The 17,682-nt window shown below is 49.2% G+C and overlaps 1 protein-coding gene across 1 annotated transcript in view; it reads right to left on the reverse strand.

The window, feature by feature from the left end:
• PPP1R13L (protein phosphatase 1 regulatory subunit 13 like) overlaps positions 1–9,291 on the reverse strand; it is a 46,045-nt gene extending 36,754 nt beyond the window's left edge. Inside the window, exon 1 of the mRNA XM_033158570.1 lies at positions 9,212–9,291. The gene's annotated coding sequence lies outside the window, so the exon portion shown is untranslated. The remainder of the gene's footprint in view (positions 1–9,211) is intronic.
• Between the last annotated feature and the right edge of the window lie 8,391 nt (positions 9,292–17,682).

Raw genomic sequence — 17,682 nt, forward strand, 5'->3', positions numbered from 1 at the left:
CATTTATTCAACATCCCATTAAAGCTGCAGTGGAACCCTAGGTTACGTACCCCCCCCCCCATGTTGCGGACGTTCGAGTTGTGAACGCCCGCAACCCAGAAGTGTTTCCGGAGCGCGCGTGACCCCCGGATGCGCAGAAGCATTCTGCGCATTTCGCGCATGCGCAGAAGCGCTCAAATCGTGCTTCTTCCGGGTTTTTGGGGAGTTTTTTGTGCGTTCGTGATACGCACACACACATTACATACTGCGACCCGGAACGGATCGCTTACGTAACCCAGGGTACCGCTGTATGTAGTTTAATGAATTCAACTGAGCTGGAGAACTTGACACAACTTGTCAAAGTCTGATAGTCATTCGCACCTCTGCTGCCTCTTTGCACCAGGAAATGCCACTACCATCACTCCCTAGGGAACAGTATTGCCCATAGCGGGAATTTAGACCTTTAAAAGGGTGTGTGTGTGTGTGTGTGTCATCATGAGTTGGAAACAAATAAAAAACCAACAGAAACGAATATTGGTGTAATGAGATTGGGCCCAAAATAGGCATCTAAATGGCCGCGTCCTGCATCAACCGAGGTTACCGAACCCTCTTCGAAAGCAGCCCCAGGCACAGCGCATTGTAGCAGTCTAACCGGGATGCAGCCACAGCCTGCAGAAATAGGGCGAGCAAAGCTCACAGCTGCACACTGGTCGTCTTTGTTACATGTCATTAAAGCGGCAGCTTTGAGGCTCGTCTCCTCCCGTGGCAGGCGCAGGGCCGCAGGGCACGTGCCAATTGCCCAGGATGCGGGTAAACGAGCTTCTAGGGACGTGCAGAGTGCCTTCCCCTTCTTTGCTGCGAAGTTTCCAAATATTCAGAATCTGGGAGAAGGTCGTCCTGATCGCTGAGTGCGGCTTCCAGGCAGGGTTTGAACAATGGGTCTCCTTTTTCCGAAACGAAGTCCACAGAGTGATCACAGGGAGGACCAATTTAGAGGTTTCCTTTACAAATTCTGCTAAATAAAGCAGGGGGTTGGACCATAGAATCATAGAGTTGGAAGAGACCACCAGGGCCATCCAGTCCAACCCCCTGCCAAGCAGGAAACACCATCAAAGCATTCCTGACAGATGGCTGTCAAGCCTCCGCTTCAAGACCTCCAAAGAAGGAGACTCCACCACACTCCTTGGCAGCAAATCCCACTGTCCAACAGCTCTTACTGTCAGGAAGTTCTTCCTAATGTTTAGGTGCAATCTTCTTTCTTGTAGTTTGAATCCATTGCCCCGTGTCCGCTTCTCTGGAGCAGCAGAAAACAACCTTTCTCCCTCCTCTAGATGACATCCTTTGATATATTTGAACATGGCTATCATATCACCCCTTAACCTTCTCTTCTCCAGGCTAAACATACACAGCTCCCTAAGCCGTTCCTCATAAGGCATCGTTTCCAGGCCTTTGACCATTTTGGTTGCCCTCCTCTGGACACATTCCAGCTTGTCAGTATCCTTCTTGAACTGTGGTGCCCAGAACTGGACACAGTATTCCAGGTGAGGTCTGACCAGAGCGGAATACAGTGGTACTATTACTTCCCTTGATCTAGATGCTATACTCCTATTGATGCAGCCCAGAATTGCATTGGCTTTTTTAGCTGCCAAAGTTGACCAGATGGCCGTTTGCGTCCCTTCCCACTCTACAATTCTACGATTCCACGGGAAATCAATGAATGCTGAAGTATTGCTAAAGTTATGTATGCCTGGATCTGCTTGGCAGCAAGGAGTGGGAACCAACTGGGAGACTCAAAATCAGAGCAGGATAGACATTTCGCCAATAGATTTAACACACCTCAAACACATTCTCAAGACCCAAAGTGCTTTCCTGGAGCCCGGTAGAAGGGTGGCACGCAACAGCTCCGTAGCCACTCCTCTGCAAGAGGCACGAGTGCGAAATTAGCCACTGCGTATGGGCCAAAGGGTTTTGCCCGGGGTTCCCTTGCACACGGCGTGCGCCGAAACTCCTTTCGGAAGGCGTCTGAGCGAAACAAACCGCCGCTACGCAAGACTCTTCCGCCCCACAGCTGCTCTTCCCGGCCCCATCCGGAGGGAAAAACCTGTTCCTATTTTTCTCAGCCCACACCCAGTTCCAGAGAGCCAGACAAGTTAGCATATTAATCTGTGCTGCCAAACCCACATGGATTTGCCACGGAAGAGAGGGCAAGTCTTTGGCGTTTCACTTGGCAAAAAACAAACAAACACCAAACCAATTTGATAAAATGAAGAAGAGTTTGGAATTGATATCCCGCTTTTCACTACGCGAAGGAGTCTCAAAGCGGCTAACATTCTCCTTTCCCTTCCTGCCCCACAACAAACCCTCTGTGAGGTGAGTGGGGCTGAGAGACTTCAGAGAAGTGTGACTAGCCCAAGGAGCTGCATGTGGAGGAGCGGGGAAGCGAATCCAGTTCCCCAGATTACGAGTCTACCGCTCTTAACCACTACACCACACTGGCTCTCCGAATAGAAGAAATAAATTGATCCTGTGCCTGTGTCTGATATACATGTGTGTGTTGTCTCCAGGGCTTCCAGAAAAGCCAGACAAGAGCGGGGTGCCAAAAACAAGGTGCACTTTGCAAGAGGTGAGCTGCAGGCTCCATTCAAGCATGAGGAGATAAGAGGAGCTTGACTGATGGATCAGACCAAAAGCCCACCCGGTTCAGCATCCTGTTCTCACGGGGGCCACCCAGATGCCCACGGTGACCACAGCCCCAAAGTCTGCCCAAGAACCCTCACCTTCTAGGAATGGCCAGCTGCCAAGCTCGTTTCTGGCTGAAACAAAATCGAAAATTCTTTCTAGTAGCACCTTAGAGACCAACTGAGTTTGTTCCTGGTATGAGCTTTCGTGTGCATGCACACTTCTTCAGATGCACACGAAAGCTCACACCAGGAACAAACTCAGTTGGTCTCTAAGGTGCTACTAGAAAGAATTTTCGATTTTGTTTTGACTATGGCAGACCAACACGGCTACCCACCTGTAACTGTTTCTGGCTGAGAAACACATGAGGGGACTCTCGGCTGCTTTCCATCCGAAGGAGGTGGCAGAACCGGTGGCAACGTGCCGTGATGATGATGATGATAATAATAATAATAATAATAATAATATATTTTTATACCCCACCCATCTAGGTATGAGCTTTCGTGTGCATGCACACTTCTTCAGATACACTGAAACGGGGTTACCAGACCCTTATATATAGTGAGGGAGTGGGGAGGGGTATTACTCATAAGGGGGGTGGGAATGGGGGATCAGCTGATAGGTGTGGAAAACATGTAGATGACTTTTAACGGCTGCAATTTTTACAGGGTCTTACAGGGAAAGGCAAGGGGTGAGATGGCTAAAGATAGCTTTGTCATGTATAATGAGATAAGAATCCAATGTCTTTGTTCAGACCAGGTTTCTCCATGGTTTTAAGTTTGGTGATTAGTTGCAATTCAGCCACTTCTCTTTCCAGTCTATTTCTGAAATTCCTTTGTATGAAGACAGCTTCTTTGAGATCTTGTATAGAATGTCCTGGGGGGCTGAAGTGTTCTCCTACTGGTTTCTCTGTCTTGTGGTTCCTGATATCAGATTTATGTCCATTTATCCTTTGGCGTAGGGTTTGGCCTGTTTGTCCAATATAGAGAGCTGAAGGGCACTGTTGGCATTTGATTGCATACACAATGTTGGAAGATGAGCAATTAAATAGTCCTGAGATGGTATGTTTGATGTTGTTGGGACCAGTAATGGTGTTGTCCGGGTTTATGTGGCAGCAAAGTTGGCATCTGGGTTTATTGCAGGCTCTGGTACCAGTGTCCATGTTGAGTCCTGTTGTTGTATTATTGTGGGTGAGGAGCTGTTTGAGATTGGGTGGCTGTTTGTAGGCGGTGAAGGGTCTTCCTCCCAGAGCTTGAGAAAAAGAACTGTCATTGTCTAGGAGAGGTTGTAGATCTCTGATGATGTGTTGTACTGTTTTAACTTGGGAGTTGTATGTGGTGTTCTGCTATTTTCTTTTTTGGGTCTGTCCTGCAGCAAGTTCTCTCTGGGTATCAGAGATCACCTCTCTGGACCCTGAGATCATCTTCTGAGACCCTCCTTCGTGTGTCTCCTCCACAAGAGGTCCGGAAGGTGGCAACACGAGAATGGGGCCTTCTCTGCAGTGGCTCCCCATCTGTGAAATGCTCTCCCCAGGAAGGCTGGCCTGGCACCTTCATTACATAACATTAGGAGCTGGGCAAAAACATTCCTCTTCAACCAGTCTGATTAACATTCTATGGCTTTTAAAATGAGTTTGCGGGGGAGAGGGATATTATTGGTTTGTTTTCATGTGTAATTTGTGTTCTCATTTTGTATTATTCTGCCTCAGACCGCCCTGTGATCTCCGGACAAAGGGCGGCATACAGATTTCATAAATAACAAAATAATAACTGTTATTCATTTAATGTCTAAGGATGCACAGACGGCAATCTGAAGTGTACTTCCTCGTGGATCTGTGAGAGTTATTCCTACCTATTCGCTTCTCGCCTGCCTTCTCACCACACACAAAATACGAAATCTAAAACAGGGATTGGGAACCTCTTCCAGCCTGGGGGCCACATTCCCTCCTGGGCAATGTTCTGGGGGCCGCATGCCAACACCGGGCAGGGCCAGAGGCAGAGAGAGGGCGAGGCACTGAATTTCACTTTGGCATCGCAGGCCAGTTTCGACAAGACACTTAACACACAGGCTCTCTCTGTCTTCCAGCCAAGCGAGCAGGAGACAGATTCGTGTGTTGAAGGACACTTCCCAAGCAGGGAAGAATACTCAAGGAGGGTGGAAATTAGGGTCAGTGGCCTGGGAAGAACTCTGTGGGCCAGATTTGCCCATAACCCAGGCCTGATCTATCTTCATCATCATTATTAGTGCTATTTTCCTTTAAAAAAAAAGAGGTGTTCAACATGAACTTCTTCCTTGTTCTCTTACGCGCACCGGAGCCAAGTTCTAGTGAGCGCCGGCTGAAAAAAGCCCTGATTATTATTATTATTATTAATATAATTTGCATACTGCCCTTCGTCCGTAGACCTCAGACCTGAAGCATTAAAACTGTCAAAACAATATTAACTGCTCCTTCTCACCCCGACCAATTAGTAGCCTAAAACCTCAGGGCTCTGCACCATTACAAACCTGGAGGAAGAGGCAAGTTTTCACCGGGGCCAAAAACCAAGCCGAGTCTGCGCTACGTGGCTTTTCCAGCAACCACGGAGCCACCACCATGAAGGCCCTTTTCATGAGTGATGGATATTCATGCCTTACTTACTTACTTATTGACAATGACAGTTCTCTTTCTCAAGCTCTGGGAGGAAGACCCTTCATTGCCTACAGACAGCCACCCAGTCTCAAACAACTCCTCACCCACAACAATACAACAACAGGACTCCACATGGACACTGGTACCAGAGCCTGCAATAAACCCAGATGCCAACTTTGCTGCCACATAAACCCGGACAACACCATTACTGGCCCCAACAACATCAAACGTACCATCTCAGGACCATTTAATTGCTCATCTTCCAACATTGTGTATGCAATCAAATGCCAACAGTGCCCTTCAGCTCTCTATATTGGACAAGCAGGCCAAACCCTACGCCAAAGGACAAATGGACATAAATCTGATATCAGGAATCACAAGACAGAGAAACCAGTAGGAGAACACTTCAATCTCCCAGGACATTCTATAAAAGATCTCAAAGTAGCTGTCTTAATACAAAGAAATTTCAGAAATAGACTGGAAAGAGAAGTGGCTGAATTGCAACTAATCACCAAACTTAAAACCATGGAGAAACCTGGTCTGAACAAAGACATTGGATTCTTATCTCATTATACATGACAAAGCTATCTTTAGCCATCTCACCCCTTGCCTTTCCCTGCAAGACTAATTGCAGCCGTTAAGAGTCGTCAACAGGTTTTCCACACCTATCAGCTGATCACCCATTCCCACCACCCTTCTGAGTAATACCCCTCCCCACTCCCTCACTATATTTAAGGATCTGGTGTCTTCTGTTTCAGTGTATCTGAAGAAGTGTGCATGCACACGAAAGCTCATACCAAGAACAAACTCGGCTGGTCTCTAAGGTGCTACTGGAAAGAATTTTCTATTTTGTTATGCCTAGCTTGGTGATGGAATAACACAAGCAAGGCTTTCGTGGCAGATCTCAACGGCGAAGTAGGCGAGATACCTTCTCGGGAATTGGGTCCTTAATCCTTTCAGGAAGCTGACATTAAAAGGAAGGACCCCTGCAGGCTGTTCTGAGTCTCACTGCAGCAAGTCTGAATGGTGAGCAGGCCAGGAGGCCATGAAAGCTGACCCTCACCTGTAGACCCACCACCAAGGGGGCTGGCACTTAAACCTGCGCTGCGTCTACTCAGTTTCTGCACGTCGAGCTGCAGACTTAGCTTCCCTTTCTACCAGTTGCCACAAAACTGAATTTCTGTGTGGCACTGTGAGAAATGGACTCAGGACTGGGTGGACCTCCCCCCCCCTTGGCCTGGCCCATTAGGAGCCCCCCCCTGACGTTCTTAGCTAGCCATGCATCAAAGAAACCCCGGAATCGAAGAGTAGGAGGGGACCACAAGGGTCATCTAGTCCAACCCCCTGCAACGCAGGAATCTTTTTGGCCCAACGTGGGGCTCGAACCCACAACCCTGAAATTAAAGAGTCTCGTGCTCCACCGACTGAGCTATCCCGCAGATCCTGGCGTTACGGTCTGAGCGTGAGGCCACGTGATCAGGAGAAGCGAAGGGTGGCATTGAAGTTATCGGCAGAGGAGGAACCGGTTTCAGCAGCAACAGGAGGGAAGGAGATTCCTTTTTTGGAACTCTGCAGGGCCAGGAATGCATTAGCTTATCTGTCTAAAAGCCTCAGCTCCCTTGAGCTCAGCCTACACCAACCTGGGTCAGCGAAGGCTGTCATAAGAACAACAAAACAGCCCGCAGGATCAGGACAGAGGCCCATCGAGTCCAGCATCCTGTTTCCCCCAGTGGCGAACCACACGCCCCAAAGGAAACCCTTAAGCAGCACCTGAGCACAGGATCCCTCTCCTCCTCCCCATAAATCTGTCTAGTCCTCTTTTAAAGGCATCCAGGTTGGCGGCCATTGCTGCCTCCTGTGGCAGAGAGTTCCACGGTTTAACTGCGCGACAAAGTCGTCATCTTTCTTCTGTCCTGAATCTTCCAACGTTCATTGGATGAACGTTGGGGAAATCCTCTCTGCCCACTTTCCCCAGGCCAAGTGTTATTTTATAATAAACTTCTATCGTATCTCTTGCCTTTTCCCTCCTAGGGGGAGTCTCCCCGTCTCCCTGATTGTTTTGGCTGCTCCATCCTCCTGTACGCTGAATCACACATATCAGAAATCAGTGCCTATTTCCTCCACTCTGTTCCACCCTGCCTCCCTTTTCCTCTGAGGAACCCCTTGTGCTGCTTAGAGGTGGACAACCCCCCCCCCACTTTTTTTAGGGAGGGGCAGAGACCCTGCATGTTGGGTAAAACACCATTAACTTGGATCACGATAACCCAAGGCGGATTCGGGCATGCCCATCCTTTACACGTAAGGATTATCCCAATTACCGCACAATGCCTCAGCCACTGGAAGCTTTCCTCACGTGGCACGGGGGCAACCGGAGGCAGCTGGGCGCAGGCCCAAGAGAACGTGCCGCCCGCCACACCCTCTGCCTGGTCAGCTGCCCACACCAAGCCTCCGGTGAAACGCAGCAAAGAAAACGCGGCATATTTTTAGCTGCCGGGGTGCGCAATTTGCCGTCGGGATCCCTGCATCGCGGCGGGTTGGGCCGGATCCTACCCTGCTTATTCCGTGATGTATCGCTCGCCGAAGCTTCTTTGACCGCGACACAATATTCAAGGGAGCTTTGGGGCCTGTTTTGTGCCCCTATGGCACTAGCATATACGCACAGAGTTGTGCCGCTCACAGGGCACTCGAGGGCAGGGACCCTCGCAAAAGCCCCATCGGGAGAGCGGTGGCCGCCGGTGCCCAGTGCAAGTGGCAGGGCAGGAGGCTGGCAGACCCTTTTGGGGGTGAAGTCAGAGCCCCACGGCAGGCAGAGGCAAACCTGCGCCTCTGTACTGTATGTAAGAAGTCAGGCCAGAGGGTGTTGGGGGGGGGGGGCGGACTGAGGCTTTGGGGGCAGCGCATGTACACAGAAAGTTGCCATATGCAGAGTCTGGGGCTTGGCCCATCTAACTCAGTATTGCCTACACTGACCGGCAGCAGCTCTCCCGGATTTCAAGCAGGGAGCATCGCCCAGCCCCACCTAGGGATGCCACCGTCTGGGATTGAACCCGGGACACCGTTCTGCATGCCAAGCAGCCTCTCCACCGCTGACCTCCTTCCCCCACCCTAATATACCAGCCGCCAAAGATAGGGAAAGCATGAAATTTGCAAACTCAGATGGGACAAGAAACCCTGGAGGCTGGGCTCTCTTTTGGCAAACATCTTTTTGCAAAACAAACATAATACAGTAAATAAATTTCTTTTTTTGCGCGCGCGGGGGGGGGGGGCGCGTTCTCTCTTCCAAGTCAAATTCCAGGGCGGCCCCTCCCTCCCTCCCTCCCCGCTCCCCTCCAGCCTTTCGTGGAAGGGGGGGTGAGGTTTGAGGCTGCCTCCCTCCCTCGCCTGGCTCCGCCGCGGTGAATAATCGCACCCAAAATGTCTGCAGCGAAGGGCGAGAGAGCAAGCCCGGGCGTGAATCGGATCCGCCTGCCGGCCGACCCCCCCCCCCTCCAGCCGGCGCGGTGCCCTGGAGACAGGCGGATCCGATTCCCAGAGAGAGAGAGAGAAAGAGAGAAAGAAAGAAAGAGAGAAAGAGAGAGGAGACGGAAAAGCAGGCAGCCCCTCCCCTCTAAAATGGGGGCATCGAGGTAAGACCCCCACCCCACCCCGCGGCATCAGAAACGCGGAGCAGCCGTAGAGGTAGGAGGCGGGTTGGACGGCTTTGGGGAGCGGGGAGACCCTCACCCCTCCGTCCAGTCCGGAGAAGGCAAAGTTTGGGAAAGTTTTTTGGGGGGGGGGAGGTGAAGGACCCCCAACCCCAAACCTTGGCCGCCCCCCACCTCCAGGACGGAGGCTTTTCGACGCCGGCTGGGCGCTTAGAGGGAAAAGTTTGCCCAAGTTTGCCCAAGACGCCCCCACCCACCCCCTCGCCCTCCGCGGACCGACCTGGGGCTTCAGGCGCTGCTCGTGCTTCTCCCGGGGAGCTCCGGCAGCCGCCGCCGTCGGGGCTCTTCCTGGGACTGCTCCGCCGCCGCCGCCACCGAGCGCCCCACGCCTCTTCCCGGGAACAGGTCGGGCTCCCTGCCCGCTGCCTCCGCCCACCGCGGCTTCCCTTGGCCGTCCAACAGGTAGGACAGCTCCGGAGCGGCTCCTGCTGCATTCTGGGATTGGTAGTCCTGAGCCGGATTAGGGCCGTTCACACACACGCAGGGTCCCGCGACGGGGCGGGGTGGGATCCGATTGGAAACCCGGCGCCCTGGGGGGACCAACGAACGCTGCAGGGAGGCCTCTGAGCATGGGCCGAGTGCCCAGGCTGTTCCCACAAACCCTTCCCCTCTATTTTTCTTCTTGGGGGGTGAGTCTGAAGTCACTCCGGCTGCTGGACTGTCGGGGGGTGGAGGGCGCTTATTTTAAGATGTGGATACGGGGGTACAACGCGCTCCCCCCCTTGGGAAACTTTGCGCCTTCGTGCTTTAAATTGCATTCCCTGTCATTTTTTTTATCATTCTGATTCGCCCTGGATTCCCTTGAGGGAGGGAGGGGGGCAAAAGTACTTTGCCCATGCTCAGAGGCTACACAACTGTCTCTTATTAGCTGGCAAATGGAGGGCAGGCAGGGTGGGGGGAGTCCTACGGCCAGCTAAAAGAACCGAGGAGAAGATCGGGAAAGAGGAAAGGTCCCGGGGCTCTTGACTGCAGCCCACCTGGGGCTTCTCCAGCTGGAGGTGGGAGAAGACTACAACTCCCAGAAGCCCCCGCGCCCGCCGGGTGACACATGGCTTAGGAATGCTAGCCGCCAGCCTTTCTCACGGGCTCCTGCTAGCCAAGGGTGGCCCGCCTGCCGCTCAGAGAGCCGGGAGTGGCCCTCAGCAGTCAGCAGCGCCTCTCCCCGAAAGCAGAAAAGTAGCAGCAAAGCCAGGAGCGGTCCCTGGCCTTGCCAGCTTGGCATTTCTCCCCACTGCTGAAGATTAAGAAGTCCATCACCAGATTCCCTTGAGGGCTTCCTCTCCACCTTGGACAAACTCCATCCTTAATAAGAGGGTGGCTGACTTAGAATCATAGAGTTGGAAGGGACACCCCGTGGTCATCTAGTCCAACCCCCTGCAATGCAGAAATCACTGCTGAAGAATCCCTGCTGGCAGATGGCCACCCAGCCTCTGCTTAAAGACTGCCAAGGGTGTTAGTGTCACTGCTGAATGACTCTTACCAGCAGAAAGTTCTTCCTAATGTTTAGTCGGAATTTCCTTTCCTGTAACTTGAAGCCACGGGTTCAAGTCCTACCCTCCAGAGCAGGAGAAAACAAGTTTGTTCCATCTTCCATATGACAGCCTTTGAGATATTTGGAGATTGCTATCATATCTCCCATGGACTGCAAGAAGATCAAACCTATCCATTCTCACGGAAATCGGCCCTGAGTGCTCACTGGAAGGACAGATCCTGAAGTTGAGGCTCCAGTACTTTGGCCACCTCATGAGAAGAGAAGACTCCCTGGAAAAGACCCTGATGTTGGGAAAGATGGAGGGCACAAGGAGAAGGGGACGACGGAGGACGAGATGGTTGGACAGTGTTCTCGAAGCGAGTAGCATGAGTTTGGCCAAACTGCGAGAGGCAGTGGAAGACAGGAGTGCCTGGCGTGCTCTGGTCCATGGGGTCACAAAGAGTCGGATACGACTAAACGACTAAACAACAACAACAACAACAATCATATCTCCTCTTTTCCAGTCTAAACATACCCAGCTCCTTCAACCGCTCCTCATAAGGCTTGGTTCCCTTGATCATCTTGGTCGCCCTCCTCTGCACACATTCCAGCTTGTCGACATCCTTCTTAAATTGTGCTGCCCAGAACTGGACACGGTATCCCAGGTGTGGTCTGGCGGCCAAGGCAGAATAGAGAGGGACTATGACTTCCCTTGATCTGAAAACTAGACTTCTGTGGATGCAGCCTAGAATAGAATTTTCTCTTTTTGCTGCTGCCTCACATTGTTGACTCATTTACAGGTAGGTAGCCGTGTTGGTCTGCCATAGTCAAAACAAAATAAAATTTAAAAAAAATCCTTCCAGTAGCACCTTAGAGACCAACTAAGTTTGTTCTTGGTATGAGCTTTCGTGTGCATGCACACTTCTTCGAATACACTGAAACGGAAGTCACCAGACCCTTAAATATAGTGAGGGAGTGGGAAGGGGTATTACTCAGAAGGGTGGTGGGAATGGGGGATCAGCTGATTGGTGTGGAAAACCTGTTAACGACTGCAATTGGTCTTGCAGGGAAAGGCAAGGGGTGAGATGGCTAAAGATAGCTTTGTCATGTATAATGAGATAAGAATCCAATGTCTTTGTTCAGACCAGGTTTCTCCATGGTTTTAAGTTTGGTGATTAGTTGCAATTCAGCCACTTCTCTTTCCAGTCTATTTCTGAAATTTCTTCGTATTAAGACAGCTACTTTGAGATCTTTTATAGAATGTCCTGGGAGATTGAAGTGTTCTCCTACTGGTTTCTCTGTCTTGTGATTCCTGATATCAGATTTATGTCCATTTATCCTTTGGCGTAGGGTTTGGCCTGTTTGTCCAACATAGAGAGCTGAAGGGCACTGTGGGCATTTGATTGCATACACAATGTTGGAAGATGAGCAATTAAATAGTCCTGAGATGGTATGTTTGATGTTGTTGGGGCCAGTAATGGTGTTGTCCGGGTTTATGTGGCAGCAAAGTTGGCATCTGGGTTTATTGCAGGCTCTGGTACCAGTGTCCATGTTGAGTCCTTACTGGAAGGAATTTTTTATTTTATGTTGTTGACTCATGTTCAACTTGTGGTCCACTAAGACCCCTAGATCCTTTCCACACGTACTGCTAGTAAGCCAGATGTCCCCCCCATCCTATATTTGTGCATCTGGTTCTTCCTGCCTAAGTGGCAGAACGAACCTGACATTTGTCCCTATCGAAATTCATTTTTGTTAGCTTGCTCCCAGCTCTCCAATCTGTTAATGTCGTTTCGAATTCTGATTCTGTCTTCTGCGGCACTAGCTACCACTCCTAGTGCAAGGGCGGGGGGGGGATGCCCCTACTTGTGCAAGGGTGGGGGGAATGCATACCTAGAATAAACTCTGGCTTGTAAGACACAGCTCCTGCTTCAGTGGCTGCCGACATACTATGCACACCTCAAGGGGCTAGATCTCAAGAGGGTAGAGTAAATGGAGAGGCCTCTCTCATGACACTAGACCCCGGAGGTGAACACTGGAAGATTCAGGAGAGACAGCAGGAAGGACTTCTTCGCCACGTGTGGAGCTGATAGTGATGGCTCCTGCCACATCGATAGCTGCCTACCAGTACTGTGAATCCTGCATTGCAGGGGGTTGGACTGAATGACCTTTGGGTTCCCTCCCAACTCTACAGTTCTATATTTATTTCATCCACACAACAGCCCTGTGAGGTAGGTTTAGGTGAGGAGTAACTGACTCCAAGTGAGCTTCAGTGAGCTTCATGGCCGAGTGGGGATTTGAACCCGGGTCCCTGAGGTCCTAGTGCGACACTCTAACCACTGCACCACACTGGCTCTTAATCAAAATTTCCCTCCACCGCACCCTCAAAAAGTGCCTGGGAACTTTTTTGAAAGCTGAATTCTCTTCTCTCTCTTTTTTTGGTATTTTTAATGGCGCTTTTTAAAAAAGAAAGAAAAAAGAAATATTTAAGCTGTCTACAGAAAAATGTCTGGTGACCTTTCTATTGGATGGAGTCAAAGGAAAGCAAATTGCCTTTTCAGTTGAAAAGGGTTCCATGTGCTTACGTCCCATTGAAATCGAGCCTTTTAAAAGGATTTAGCTGCGGCACCAATGCTTTTTATAAAAAATATTATTTTAAAAACCCGAAATCCAATGATACCCACAATTTAAATTTAAACACTTGCCGGAAAAAAGGGGGAGAAATATATGTTTACAAATAAGAATACTTGTGTGCATTTTTGTAAAGCAAACACCAGCAGGGCGAGAATTTATTTGGCCATAATTGGGGAGAGGCGAATGAATCACCGCCGGACTCTTGTAAACTTAACAGCCCCAACGAGGAAACAGATAAAACTCACCTTTACAACCATCTCACTCAATCAGAACATAGAAAGCCGCATGTCTGAAACCACAAAAGCAACCACTGTGTCACAGATCTTTTTCTCAGACACAGATAAAATTTTTAATAGTGGTTTGATTGCCAGAATTTACATAGAACAACCTCCCAATAAAAACTGAAAGTCACAACGCGCAAACACAAACCCTATCAATTTGTTTAAGCTCTGCAGTCGTAAGAACCTGATCTCCCAGGTCCTAGTCTGACACTCTAACCCAGGGGTAGGCAACCTAAGGCCCGTGGGCTGGATCCGGCCCAATCGCCATCCAAACGCGGCCCACGGATGGTCCGGGAATCAGCATGTTTTTACATGAGTAGAATGTGTGCTTTTATTTAAAATGCATCTCTGGGTTATTTGTGGGGCCTGCCTGGTGTTTTTACATGAGTAGAATGTGCGTTTTTATTTAAAATGCATCTCTGGGTTATTTGTGGGGCCTGCCTGGTGTTTTTACATGAGTAGAATGTGCGTTTTTATTTAAAATGCATCTCTGGGTTATTTGTGGGGCCTGCCTGGTGTTTTTACATGAGTAGAATGTGTGCTTTTATTTAAAATGCATCTCTGGGTTATTTGTGGGGCCTGCCTGGTGTTTTTACATGAGTAGAATGTGCGTTTTTATTTAAAATGCATCTCTGGGTTATTTGTGGGGCCTGCCTGGTGTTTTTACATGAGTAGAATGTGCGTTTTTATTTAAAATGCATCTCTGGGTTATTTGTGGGGCATAGAAATTTGTTCCCCCCCCCAAAAAAAAAAATAGTCCGGCCCACCACATGGTCTGAGGGACGGTGGACCGGCCCACAGCTGGAAAAGGTTGCTGACCCCTGCTCTAACCACTACACCACACTGCCTCTTAATCAGGAAATGCCCCCCAGCCCACCCCTCAAAAAGTGCCTGCCTGGGAACTTTTTCACTTTACAATTAAGAATATCTGTGTGCATTTTTGTAAAGCGACCACTGGCAGGGAGAGAATTTATTTGGCCATAACTGGGGCGAGGTGGAATGAATCACAGCTGGACTCTTGTAGATTTTAACAGTCCAGAAAAGGAAGCAGATAAAACTCACCTTCACAACCGGCTCACTCGATCGGAACATCAAAACCACACGCCCGAAACCACAAAATCAATCACTTTGTGACATATCTTTCCTGTAGACACGGATATTATTTTTGCAAGTCGTTTGATCTCCAGGATTTACATAAAGCCGGAAAGGAAGTGAGCATCCCAGTCTCGTTCTGCTTCCTTAATCTATTTCCCACCTCCCAATAAAGTTTGAAAGACACTGCGCACGCACAAACCCTATCAAGAACAATACCAAGAACAAACGTAGTTGGTCTCTAAGGTGCTACTGGAAGGATTTTTTTGTATTTTTTATTTTGTTTTGACAGTTTGTTTAAGCTCTGCAGTCGTAAGGCCATAAGATAGGGCCAGCATCCTGTTCTCCCAGCGGCCAAATGCCTCTAGGAACCCAGGTAGACTGCCTCTGGACCAGGAGGCTCCATAATAAGATTTTTATTTATTTATTTATTCAATTTCAACAAATAAAAAAAAATGATTACAACATACTTGCATTAACAGAGTTAATATACCTCATCACAATTTGTGACACAAATAAAAATTTAACTTTCCTAACCTCCCTCACATGTTTACACGGCTTCCTGAAATCCCTCTTTGTTGAATTGCATTATATTACATCGTATTAGCAGTTTTCCAACTTACCATATTAAGCTTTAAAAACCCTCGAAATTAACCTCCTTCTTAACGTCATCTATCTTTATTACCCTAATTTCCAATTTCACTATTTTCATTTCAAACCTCAGCCTCAATTTACTTCCAAAATCTTTCCGATTTTCAAATGTTACAATTTTTTTTTTAAGTAAAACTTTAAATTTACTCCAATCTTCCTCCACCGTCTCCTCCTCCTGTTCTCGGACCCGTCCAGTCATTTCGGCCATGTTCCATATAGTCCAACATCTTCATTTTGCCATTCTTCTATCAAGGCCAACGGCAAGTCTAGTCCGGCATCCTGTTCTCCCAGTGGCCAAATGCCTCTAGGAACCCAGGTAGACTGCCCCTGCACCAGGAGGCTCCATAAGAAGAGCGTGCTGGACCAGGCCAACGGCCAATCTAGTCCAGAATCCTGTTCTCCCAGTGGCCGACAAGGTGCTCCAATGAGAAGCTGACAAGCAGGATCCGAGCACAAGAACGCTCTCCCCTCCTGCTATTCAGAATTAATGCCTCTGTCTGTAGAGGTGGAGCATACCGTATTTTTCGCTCCATAAGACACACTTTTTTCCTCCTGAAAAGTAAGGGGAAATATCTGTGCGTCTTATGGAGCGAATGGTGGTCCCTGGAGCTGAATTGCCCAGGGGCCAAAAGAGGATCGTGCTTTTTATTTTACAAAGAGAAAAGGGGGTGTTGAAAGGACCCCACTCAGCAGCTGATCAGCAAGAGATCGGGTGAGAGATAAGAGTCCCGGCTCCCTTTCAGCCCCGCCTTCCATTGTTGAATGTGCTGCAGAGGGAGGTTGTTTGTTTCCCCAGTGACATGGGACTGGCTGATTAGATTATCTGTCTGGAAACTGTAGAAAAGGCTCCCTTTCCTTTAGAAGCTGCAGAAATGTGAGTTGAACCCCATAAAAACGGGGCTTTTCCTCTTTGCTTTTCCCCCTTTGGAAAATGAGCTTTGCTTTTCCCCTTTTGCAAAAAAAGCTGCAAAACTTTTAGCTGATCCTCAAAAAAACAGGGCTTTTCCCTTTGCAAAAAAAAGCTGCAAAACTTTTAGCTGATCCTCAAAAAACCCAGGGCTTTTCCCTTTGCAAAAAAGCTGCAAAACGTTTAGCTGATCCTCAAAAAAACAGGGCTTTTAGAGGAGGAAAACCAGAAAAAAATATTTTTTTATTTTGTTTCCTCCTCTAAAAACGAGGTGCGCCCTATGGTCCGGTGCACCCTATGGAGCAAAAAATACGGTAGCTGTTGTGGCTCTTAGCCACTGATAGTCACGGGTAAGTCTTACCCTTTGCAATCCCACGTATCAAATGGAATCAAACCACCACGCACAACCTGCAGGTGGTAGATCTGTTCTTAGCCGTCCAAAGAGCATGCATGCAAATACACAATCCTCTCTTTCGTCCATGCAGGTGGGTGTGTCTTTTAAAGTGGTTTGTGGCCGTAATAACCGAAAGGGTATCAGCGCCGCACCTAGGTTTACCGTCGACTTTCCTTCTACACTTCAGGATCTCCCGGCGCGGGATTCCTACACTCGGGGGGGGGGGTTCTAGTTTAAAAGAGTGCTATTCTCTTCATCAGAGCATCCCTGACAGCAGAGTTCAGGAAAGCAACAGCTCCATCTGCTGGTGCTTAAAAGAAATACGCAGCAGACTTCAATGCAGTTCAGCGCTGTGCAATTAATTCCAAGGCACTTCAAAAAAGGCAGGCTTCTCGGCAGTGCGGAAGGAAAGGCCCTGCGACGTTTTGTCGAGGAACTGAAGGAGGCATGAGTGGTTTCATAAGCCAGTGGCTAAAAAGAAATATCATTGAGGTGGGCTTCAACGTCCTTCAGTGCTGTTCAAGTAATTCTAATTCACTTGGAAGGCTGACTTGCAGGATGAGAGGCTAATGAAGACATAAAACTGAAATATATGGTATAATAATAGTGGAAAGAGTGCCCTTGCACGTGTGCAGAGTGCCTTGGCCTCACCACCGCTGAGTAGCCAAAGCTGACTCCCACTTATGTGGGGTTCGAAGTGCCTCGATTTGGGTCAGCCCAAACAACATCTCCTGTTCCCAAAAATAAGCACTGGGTTGCCCCTGATGGCGGGGCATAGGAAACACTATTTAAAAAAAACAACATTTGCAAAATGTTGCGGATAGGAGCACATGGGAGACAATGCAACGCCCTTTGGGTGGACACACAAGCACTCACTTCCACACATACAGCCACACGCAAGATGCATGCCTGGACCAGGCGTGTGTTTCAGACCTAAGAATGATGCATCGTCATAAATAAAAGAGGGAGGGAGGGAGGCAATGATGGGGTGGGGGGGCAGGAATGCTTCGCAAAAGGCCCCCTTTTAAGTGCAGAAACAGAACATGCCTTGTTGGGTCAGGAGGAGGAGGAGGAAATGCATAGGTGTGCCATGGACCAGCCACCCCAACCTGGTGCTCTCTGGGTGTTTTGGAGTTCTGAGTTCAAAACAGCTGGCGGGGACCAGATCAGGGAAGTCTGTAAGACATATCTGGGGACCAGTCAGGGAGCAGGACTCTTTAATGGGTAGTCAGTGGAGTGGACGTCTCTCCCACCCTCTGCAGAT

The sequence above is a fragment of the Lacerta agilis genome, chromosome 8, assembly GCF_009819535.1.
Source record: "Lacerta agilis isolate rLacAgi1 chromosome 8, rLacAgi1.pri, whole genome shotgun sequence".
In the NCBI taxonomy this organism is placed as follows: domain Eukaryota; kingdom Metazoa; phylum Chordata; class Lepidosauria; order Squamata; family Lacertidae; genus Lacerta; species Lacerta agilis.